The sequence below is a fragment of the Charadrius vociferus genome, unplaced genomic scaffold, assembly GCF_000708025.1.
Source record: "Charadrius vociferus isolate BGI_N301 unplaced genomic scaffold, ASM70802v2 scaffold300, whole genome shotgun sequence".
NCBI lineage: Eukaryota > Metazoa > Chordata > Aves > Charadriiformes > Charadriidae > Charadrius > Charadrius vociferus.
The window spans coordinates 33,519-44,429 of NW_009646513.1; positions in this window are offsets into that span (position 1 = coordinate 33,519).

The following is a 10,911-nucleotide window of genomic DNA, read 5'->3' on the forward strand; positions in this document are numbered from 1 at the left end:
CCGGGCCGGGGCAGCCCGGGGGGGCGCCGCGGGGGCGACACGGCTGATACGGGGGCTCGGGGCAAGGCCTGTCTAGGCCCTCCCTGCAGAGCCAGCAGCGCCCCACGGGCAGGGGAATGGCATCCTGGAATCATACAGTCCTTTAGGTTGGGAAGACCCTTACGATCATCAGGTTCAACCGTTAACCTAACACTGCCAACTCCACCGGTAAACCATGTCCCTCAGCACCACATCTACAAGTCCTTTAAATACCTTCGGGGGTGGTGACTCAGCCACTTCCCTGAGCAGCCTGTTCTAGTGCTTGATAACCCTTTTGGTGAAAAATTTTCTCCTAATACCCAATCTAAACCTCCCTTTGCACTACTTGAGGCCGTTTCCTCTCATCCTATCACCTGTTACTTGGGAGAAGAGACCGACCCCCACCTTGCTACAATCTCCTTTCAGGGGGATTTCAGAGGGCGATAAGGTCTCCCCTGAGCCTCCTCTTCTCCAGGCTAAACAACCCCAGTTCCCTCAGCCGCTCCTCATAAGACTTGTGCTCCAGACCCTTCACCAGCTTCGTTGCTCTTCTTTGGACACGCTCCAGCACCTCGATGCCTCTTTATTGCATGCTGCCTTAAATTCTGAGTTTTCTCATTTTCATTTTCATTTTTCAAAGGTATTTCTTTGAAATATCTTCTTCTTAAATAGAGCCTATTTTAAAACAGTAGACTTAAAAGCAGAGACTTTTACAATTGTTCTGCTGCCGTATTATTCACAGCAAACTGGGCAACTTGCTGTTACAGCTGACCCTGCAGAAACCTGCAGACTCCTGCAGCGGGAGGCAGGTACTGGGACCAGCAGGACCTGCCAGCCCCTCAGTGAACGTGGCTGCCCTGTGCCCTGGGCTCGGGGTAGTTACCTTTGGTGGCACTGCTCCACACCTTTCTGCGGGACCTGTCTGTTAGCACTGCCCAGTGGCAAAAGCAATCGGTATCACCTCCCCTGCCCCTGGTGCACTCACGCACATGTGTGCGTGGAAAGCAGGAGATGTGCCCAGGCCTCCTCTTTGCCTGCCTTCTCCATCCCCCATGGGACATCTATATAGGATTCCCTGATCCCAGCCAAGGAGTGACCCCAGAATTTCCTCCATCCTCTACAAGTGATGTCATCTGCAGTCCATTTCTTGCTATAAAGGAAGCTTTATTAGTAGCTGTTGTTACTGAAGGTGAGAAACGTGTCAAAGCTTGGCTCAGCTTTTCAGCTGAGGTGACCTTCACTAAGTTCAGTGATACAGTCATTGGTGATATCATTAGAAAATGTCATTACAGTTTGTTTCTCCAAACTGTGGTGAGGGCCATGGACAGTACCAGTTGTGTTTTTGTTTTGGACCACTAGCACAGCCCCTGAGAATTACCACAGTCTGGAAAGACAGATACCTTGCCATCACTGCAAGGCATTCTGAGCTCGTCTCGGAGATATTTCTCCTTGTTATATTTTTTTTTCCCAGGAGATTTATACCCATTTTGCTCAGTTCAACAGCGGGACGCTGTCTTCTTCACGAGTCTACTAGGTTTCTTTCCAGATACATAACAAAAATTGACACATCTAAGTGTAGCTCACTGCAGTGTGATATCGTTTTTGACAATGGGAATAGGAATGAAAAGTCAATGACAGTGAAACTGGTTTAGTCAACAGAGGAAAACCGAAATATAGACTTTTTCAATATTCCATATGCTTTAATATTGTACAGATGCTGCCAAAACATCATAAATGTTTTTTAAATAAACCCAAACAAACTCTCTCCAGCCAAATTCCAAGCACTTTCAAAATCTAAGATTAATAAAGAGTGTTTCCATTTGTTTAGACAGAAAAGAACTACAGAAATTCTCACTTGTGTTTCTGGACTTTCTGGAAGTACTTAAAGTTTGATGACTGTGGATTTGTACCAGTGAGGCAAAGCCGAAAAGTGAAAGTTGAGACATTTTTTTTCCTCACCTGATGCAAATACAGCCATCAAGAAAGTCTTCAATGAACAGTGAGAATATTTACTTGTAATAACCTAAGGTGTTAAAAGTAACACCAAAAAGAAAAATGTGTTTGTCTTCTAAAGATACTATTTTTAGTCAGCCATTGCTCTTTTAATTCTGTTCTGGTTGCTAAAACAACACAAAATCCCTCGTGCCTGACAAGCTATCATGCTCCTAGTCAGGCTTTTCTAGGATGTCCCACACTTTGATGCCAGGCCACCTATTTTTGCAAGTTTAATGGTCCTGTTACTTTGTGTAGAGTTCCTTTCCTAGGGTGTCATTAACAAATTTGCAAAAGCTGTTTGAAGGCGGATAGAAAGAAGTTTGAACACTACAATCACCAGCTATAATATTGATCCAGTCTGGTATATCCTGACCTCCAGACTGAGCTGTCCCCTTGTCCCTTTTCCTCCTCCTCTGTCAAGAAATCTCTCCCTTTTAAAAGAAAGTAATTAAAATACTGTTGTTCAAGACCAGCATTTGGCTGGTCCCATTTATCTTGGCCAAGTGCATCCTCAGATGAAGCGGGAGCTCAATGCATTAGGACTTTGAATGATGATCCAAGGCAATCTTCACAGGGGAGTAACAGTAGATAAATCTGTACTTACTGGTATTCTTGGCAAAAGACCGTATTTCTGAGCCAGTTAGCTATGGATGAAGGGACAACTAATGAACCCATTTGGCTTCTAGTATAGATGTTATTTACTGTGATGTTAGCATATGAATAAGGGTGCTTAAAAAGAATGAATTAAATCCTGCAGTGTTGGCCAGGAGAGTGACTGTTGGGTTTTGAAGAAAAATGTTTGTTATATTTTCAGGGAATCTTTGAAGAATAGACGAGAAATATAGCAAACAGAAATGTCTTATTGCAACTCCCCAAGATATTTAACCAGCTGTGCGATATGTGATACTAACCTTGCTTATATTTTAATATCGATGCCTGTCTATAGGTTTTGATGGTGCGCTTCAAAAGAGTGGTGTTGCCTAAGATAAAACATGGCCCTTTTTCCATGCAGTTTCTAATCTGGTGATGGGAACACCAGGTCCTGGCAGTACAGAATCTGTGCACAGTACAATAGGTTTGAATATAATGAAATGCATAGAGCAGTACAGGGGAGGGTCCTTTAAAAATCTTATGTGTGTGCAATTTATTATGACTTGAGAATGGATGAAAAAGAGCAAGAGACCCTGAGTTTAGAAAAGATGAAGCACTGTTCATTTAGAATCTCTGCATCTTATGTAGAGACAAAAAAAAAACCTGGCTGACATCACTAAACTCAATGGACTCTTCAGATTTTTACAGTATTTCTGGCTTTCAGGTGACCAAAAATTAGTACGTAAGTAGAACTAGTCTTAGGCACAAGGTGAAGCTTAAATAAAATTTAGAAATCTGACCCGAAAGTATTGGGAAAAATAAAAAGATAATTCAGCTTTCTTGCCTGCTTCTCTAGGATTGGTTCTCTAAATTTATCCAGTTCCAGCTTACCTCAATATGAACATAAATTAATCCAGAGTCTGTAAAAGGAGAACTTTTACTATAAAATACGGCTGGTATCAACCCTGTCAACCTCCATGCAAAGCAGAGAGGCTGCTCTGCTGACAAGAGCACAGGCAGAACACTGCCTAATGCTGCGTGTATCTGACTGCCCAGCCGCCTATATCTACCTCTCAGACAGGCCCTGTCCATAGGCTTCTCACAGGTAAAGCACATTCATTCCTTCTGACGATAAACAGAGGAGCCGATCCTTTTGGTCACCAAGTTACAGACTATTTTTGGACAAGAATGCTGTTGCTTGTAATCCCCCTGCTGTATCTGTGAGACTTGCTCATGACCGTGGTGTCTGTACATGTAAACAGTCTCAAATCACGATGTGTTCCCTCCTGAAAAGAGGCTATGAATATGTCTGCTCATTCCCTTTGGAGGACTGGTACTGTTGATTGCATCGCCACAGCAAGAACTTTAACCCATACCAAAAGCCATTTGTAATAAAAATTAATAAAGAGCAAACCCGCAATGATGAGTATTTCTTACTGCACGCCGCAGCTGTACAGAGACAGCTGTCTCTGCCAGCATGCTAATATTTTTTAGATTGATAAAACACAGCATTGAAAAGTCATAGAGTTGAACTATGCAATAGAGACGATAATTTAAACATGACCACATTCTTCTGTAGAGGCTTCCTCAAGACAAAGATGTAGAGTTTCTATGCTTAATTTACATTGAAAGCACTGTGTGTTTTTTAAAACAAAGTAAATGACATGAGAAAGCTTAAACTTAAGACACCGAAGTGTAATCCTTGAGAGACTTTCCTTGTAGATTAGAAATTCTTCAGCTATTTGTAACTTTTTAAGCACTGAGTAATGTGAGTATCACATTTCATTTGAGCTTGCTGGTTTAGAATTATCTGTGTAAGAACTTGGGATGCGCGTATTTAATTTGCAGCAAGGTATTTGCAGTCATGACTTGTAACTTGTTTTATTCTAGAAGCTAGAATAAGAGGCTCTGCAGCAACTCTTGCGTTGCCATTGATGTGATTCTCAGAAGTGGTGAAATACCTGAGTGAGCTGTAACTTGTCCATGTTAGGTACCAATATCTGGGAAAATACATCAATCTGGCGTTCAGGAACTTGACATCTGAGTCAGTGTGCAGCACCACAGGCTGGCTTTTTCAGCCCAAATTGAGCCTCTCGTGCTTTGCTCTAACTGTACCTAAGGGCTGTTTTTTTGAAGCTTGAGCTCATTGAGTCCAACGCGCAGCCTGTGAGCCCGAGCTGGTCCTTCTGGGCTCGTGCTTCCCACGTGGTGAAGCGGTTTGCTTGTTCCAGATTTGAGCCAGGGAGGAACCCAAAATGTGGGCCTTGTGGATGATAACGGACTGAGCGTTTGACGGAGAGCTTGAGTCTTGAGCAAGCACAGCGACAGAGATGTAACTGGAGACAGTGTGCTTGCTGTGACATGCTGCAACACCACTGCTGCTTGTTTAGCTTAAAAATGTCAGTCAGCCAATTAGTTCAGTGAAGCTTTTCAAAACATTGCCCGTGAGGTTATTATAATTAAACTGCTAACACAAATAGCCCACATTCCAAGTTCTGAGCAGCAGAGAAGAAATCTCAACACAGGGCCAAGCCTGGACCTGACAGAGACTGTGCAGATAAAGCCGTGGCATTAGAATCGGGTTTTTTAATGCCTAGTTTGCTCTGTGATTTTCGTCTCTCTGCCCCATTCTGCATAGCTTGCTTAGCACGACAGCACGTCTGCCCAATTCCCCTCCAGCCAGCTGATGAAAAAGCAGACTGCTGAAGTATTACAGGTGTCCCTCATAAACCGGGGCTGTTACAGTATACAGCCCCATGTAGTGCAGACAGGCTGTGTTCCAGCTGTGCTTCAGGGACGAGGGGAACTTGCTGTGCAGCTGTGCAGAGGAATTAGTGACTGCATTCAAGCACAGCAACATCAATCATGAAGAATCAGTTCTTGCTCCTCCCCTCAGAGCTGCAAAGCGCCAGGGGCCAGCTGCCCTCAAACAGAGTTGATAAACACATCTGAGGAAATGTCAGGCTGGTTCGGGCAAACCTAATTCTCCTAAACCGCCACTGACAGGAGCCCGTATCTCATCCAGCCCTCAGTGATGCTGCTGTAACAGCTCAAGCTTCTGATCCAGCATGTCTTTTATCCATTCCTCCATCCTCCTCTGGGCTTTCCACACACCCTTGCTCTCTTGTCTTCATGCTGCTTCGGCCCTTCATTTGCATTTATCTCTTACTGTTCTAATCTGCTTTTTAAAAGCTGGTCTTTAATTTATATCTCTTTGTTGCTTTATCCCACCACAAAACCCAAAACCCCTTAGATATGCTTAAAAAACACACTCGCACAGACAAGTTCAATCTTTTTTAAAAAAAAAATAGCTAGATTTTCCTGTGTGATTTTCAATTTCTTTTTCTTTTTTTTTTTTTTTGTGAGACATTTATATCCCACTATTCCAGCATTTCCAATGTCATTTAATATTCAGCTTGGTTTTTCTGCTTCCTCAGGGGTTCAATTTCCTTTTGGCTAAGAAAGAGAATCTAGGTGAAGATGTAATGCAGCTGGACAATTAGCCACTAAAAATAGTTTGCTAGGGGTTTGGGCAACACAGAGACCTCTATAAACATCAGATTTGCAGACGATGTGGATTCAGGCTGAGTACTTTGCTTAATCCACAATGCTCTGCTAAACGATTTACCGTGGCTGCTTTTTAATAAATGTTCCTGAACCAACTATATTCTCCTGCTATCAACAGTCCCCAAACTTGTAAATACAGTTGCCCACCATGGCCTACAGATTTTAAGTTAGAAATAAAATCTTAAAATAAGATTATGGTGACATCTATATTGTTTTGTCTCATAAAATTTGTGCCATATTTGCTTAAGTCAAAAGGACATCAGCATCAGTTATTTAATGGCAACTGAATTAGAGTCATGTAACTGAGTAGGTAAAATTAAAGTCCAGTGGGACTGAGTTACCAGAATTTGAGACTGACTTCGTCCAGCAGTGCCTCTTGGTTCAGTGTATTCACTCAAATGAAAGTAATGTCAATTCACTTATACTTCGCGCTCGGTGGCAGCATCCTCAGTCAGCATTTTACTCAAACCTCCCTCCGAACTTCCACTGACTTCATCCTGAGGAGATGTTGGCTAGATGCCGCGTAAGGAATTCAGCATTTGTCTCTCAGTGATCGCAAGTCCACCAGTCCATATGTGAAAAGTGTATGGGTGGAAGGAACTGTACCGACACTGAATGTCAGTGAAGTGCAAGACTAAGAGCAGGAATTACACCGTAAGTTCTGCACAAACTTGATTTTTAAGTACAAGTTAAAAGGTACTGCTTTTTAGCTTATAACATCGCAGTGGAAAGCTACTAAGTTCTGTTCTAGACAGAGTGCTGATCTTTGGTTATCGCACGCCCTGAATTTCCGAGATGTGGTTTTGTGAAAGCTGCAGACAAGTTCTCAAATTGTTTGGATTCCTAAAGGTCTCAAATAAAAAATATTTAATCCATTAAACTGTTGTTTCCTGGGTAAATAATGTTTATTTTATGTTTCTTAATTAATTCATTACCTTCCTATGCACAATCATTCCTACTTCACTTCATGTTGCCTCTCAACTTTCTCTAAATTTTGGGTGTGTCCAAAAAAAAACCCCAAAGTCCCTCAGAACATTTGTTTTCTTCCCTTTTCTGATCCTACAATGTGAAATTGTGTTTTCTAATGCTAGCCAGTAGTTTTTGTCCTGAAAGAAGCATGAGAAGGTTTCTGATGTATTGGAGTTAGCAGCAAAGAGTTTTGTGACAGCAAGGAGTGATGATGAGAAAACGGGGTAAAGGAAACCTTGCAGACACTGAGAGATGTTTGCCCAAACCACATTTTGCTTTTTCCTGAGGCTTCCAAAGCACAATAACAATGCAACATGCCAGCTAATGAAAAGGGTGATCAGACTTATGATCTTGATAAGGCTTACCTAGTGAAAAATTAGTGAAGGATATAGTGACACTGATTGGTAGCTGCATTCCAAATTATTATCTGTGACAATAAAATTATTAACAGTTAAGCTTTAAAAAGCCAGTCAACTAATTTGTTTAGGAGAACTATTCAAAACACTGTCCTTGAGGTTATTATAATTAAATTCCTAATCTACATAGCCTATATTTCAAACTTAAATTCTAGTGTAGCTTGCTCCACACAAACTGGCAAATGCCAGGGCCTCGCAATGCTGTGAAGAGTAGACCAGAGGCCCTCTTGTCCTAAAGTTGATGAAAGAATTCATTGAAATTTTGGTCAATCACAAGAGGCAGCTGAGGCAGCATGGACAAAGAGAAATAAGTGCTACAGAGGAATGGCCAATGAGTCTGTTGAATCCAGAGACCAGGCACACATTCATACTAGCATGTTTCTGAGCTGCAAGTCATCCCTAATGAGGTCTCGGCAGTGGTATCAACAATAGTGAACTCTGTAGTGCCCCAGGGGCTGCATCTCTATTACCTTGCCATTCAGTCAGTACACACTGGTGGAAAAAAAGCTACTCATCCCCTTTATCAACTTAACCTGTAGTACAAACACGCACAAACCCTTTTTACATTAGCATTTCTGTAATGGTTACCAACAAATGAGGGAGGAAACACCAGAGGTTTCCTGAGAATGCTGGAAGTGGACCAAACCAGGCGCTTCTTTTTCCCTTTCCCCTTGACCTCTTGACTGCTTTCTAATATCTTTCTGCTGAGCTACTGCCTCTTCTACTGCAGTTCCTTTATACCTAAGAATGGCTTTGGATGGATGATAATTGGCATGGCAATTTTAGACTCCTGTCACTACTCTTTTTCCCCTCCAAGCCCCACAGAACGAATGATGTTTTATGTAAAGTTGTTTTGCTAATGTAGGTGGCACTACTTTGATAGGGGATGCAGAAGCAAATTTGGTAAAACACCTTGCTGTTGACTCAAAGGTAAAGAATATGGGCTCTCAAAGGTAAAGAATATGGGCTGTAGTTTGGACTTGTGATGAAAATTTCTCCCTTCTCTGCTCTCTACCCTCCTCAAGCTGAGAGCAGGAGTCTAAGAAGCCAAAGATGTCATAACACTTGCTGTTTGACATGGGGCAGTCATCTGCCATTAGACCTTTGTCTTAACTGGTTGTTAATTACAGGCATTTTGCCTTTGTGCTGTTTGCCTTTGGATGAAATCTTACCCCTTTTTTTGAGTGTCCCTTGTAGACATGCCCTTAGGTGACTCTTGCTAATAACCTCATTTCTGTGACACCACAAAGGCCACAAGCAGAACGTATAGATAAGTTTCTACTTGAACTTAAATCAGATAAGGAAAGTTATAATTTAAAACCCTCCTGAGGGAGAGATTAGTCTTGCACAGTCTAGTAGCTGTCCCTGACCTTGCTTATTGAAAGAAAATGACCCATAGGAAAGCTGATAGAAAAAGAAGCATTTTAGTCACAGAATATTTATTATTAAAGGTGTATTTTTACTGCATGGTAAGAATAGAACCTCTTAGCTGATCTCCAGTTTTTAAAGACAAGAAAAGGAACAGTCTTAACTGCTTCTATTAGTAAAGGACTATTGTTATATATTAATAAAGAAGCCTAGAAAAGTTGAGGAAAGAAGTATAAAAATATAGTGGACTATGTCCAGATGTAGTACAGGACTTAGGCACATGTGATCCAACCCAATGTGATCCAATTAACTATGGCAGCCTGTCAGCTAAAGTTACTATAGGGGACTGCATGTATGCCTCGATTGCTCAGTTAATCGCTCAGGTCATGTATCTCAACTGATGAAGATCAGTAACTCAGGAATATAAGAATAAGTTACTTATTGATACTCCTTGTAAACAAATGTGCATGTACAAAATAATGCATGCCGTGTATTCAAAAAAAATCCCTTCATTCTTCCCAAATTATCTATTTTACAGAGATTTCATGTATATCATATTTTAGGACTTGTAGATAATAACCTGAAAGTATCAATTCAGTCACTGTGAATTAGTATACATATATTGTATGATCTGTGGATCGGTGCATATTTTGATAAAGTTGTAGACACTTTAAATTATAAACAGCAAAGACCAACTGGATGAATTTATATGGGCATGTGCCTTTCCCATTTGGGACTAATATTACCAGGCATTCATCATGGGGCCGGTACAACTAGATTGAGTTTGTTTGCTGTACCTCAAGGACACGAGACAGGTATTTGTCTCTTTCCTTTCTATTGACGTGCTGAACAAGGTGCTTCTTGAGGTGCCCTTTGAGAGAGGCATTTTTTCCACCTGCCAAAGGTACCAGGGAAGAGAAACTCATAGCCAGATGCCACAGTGGTGTGGCACGATGCTAACCACTGTTTCCTAGGAATACTTTGGTTTATAGGTGGAGATAAAACTGCTAATTGCATTGGCAGTCACTGACACTGAGGGTCACTGGAACTCAGTCGTGGCTACTTCCCTCTGCCCTGACAGCACCAGTCACCCTGCAGAGGCAGAGAACTGGCTTAGTGGCGGCTCTCCCGCAGAGAGGTTTTAGGGCTTCCAGACTAACCATCTGCCTCAAGCTCCATCAGTTTGTCCTGTGGTAAGCGCGGGTATGGTCTGGCACACTGCCTCTGCACAGGGCGGCTCTCGCTGCTGGCTAGAAACCACCCCTTCCCATTACAGGTGTGCTGAGAGCAGGAGCTCCACGCTGTGAAGGATTTCAGTATTTCAAAAGCTGGGGCAATTTCAAGCTGGAATGAGAATGCTATTGACTATGCTTTGAGCAGGCATTTTCCACAGCTGACAGGCTTATTTTGTGGTGACACAATAGAGGCCCCATGCCCCGATTTTGCTTGTGGAGAAGGTTGTCTGCGACTGCAGCAACTTCACTAAACTGAACATCCATTTCCTCTACTATTTTCCTCCACCCAAAAAGGCAAGTTATTCTGAAAAGCCAAGTTATTCACTTGGAAAGAAGTTAGCTTGGTTTAACGCACTTTATTTTGCTAAGTACAAACTGTCTGTTTCTTATCATGTTTATGTCTCTAGATACTTATACACAGTTGTTTCACATTTTGTTGTGGTATCTTTCCAGGTATTAAACTTAAGCTGACTAGCCTACAATTTTCCAGCTTCTCCTTTTCCCCTTATGTGGAAGAGCACTATAGTTGTTCTCGTCAGACCTCTGTGTGTCCTCAAAGTAGTTCAGATTGTTTCCGTTATTTCTTAATCTTCTAAGGAGAATTTCAGCAGGCTCAGATATCATGCACACATGTCTCAGCTAAATATTTGCTATCTGTTCTCTCCTAATTCTAGCCGGTGTTCCAGACCACTGAAATGTGTTAAGAATCTGGTCACAGCTACTCTTTTTTATGAAGACTCAGGCACTGAACA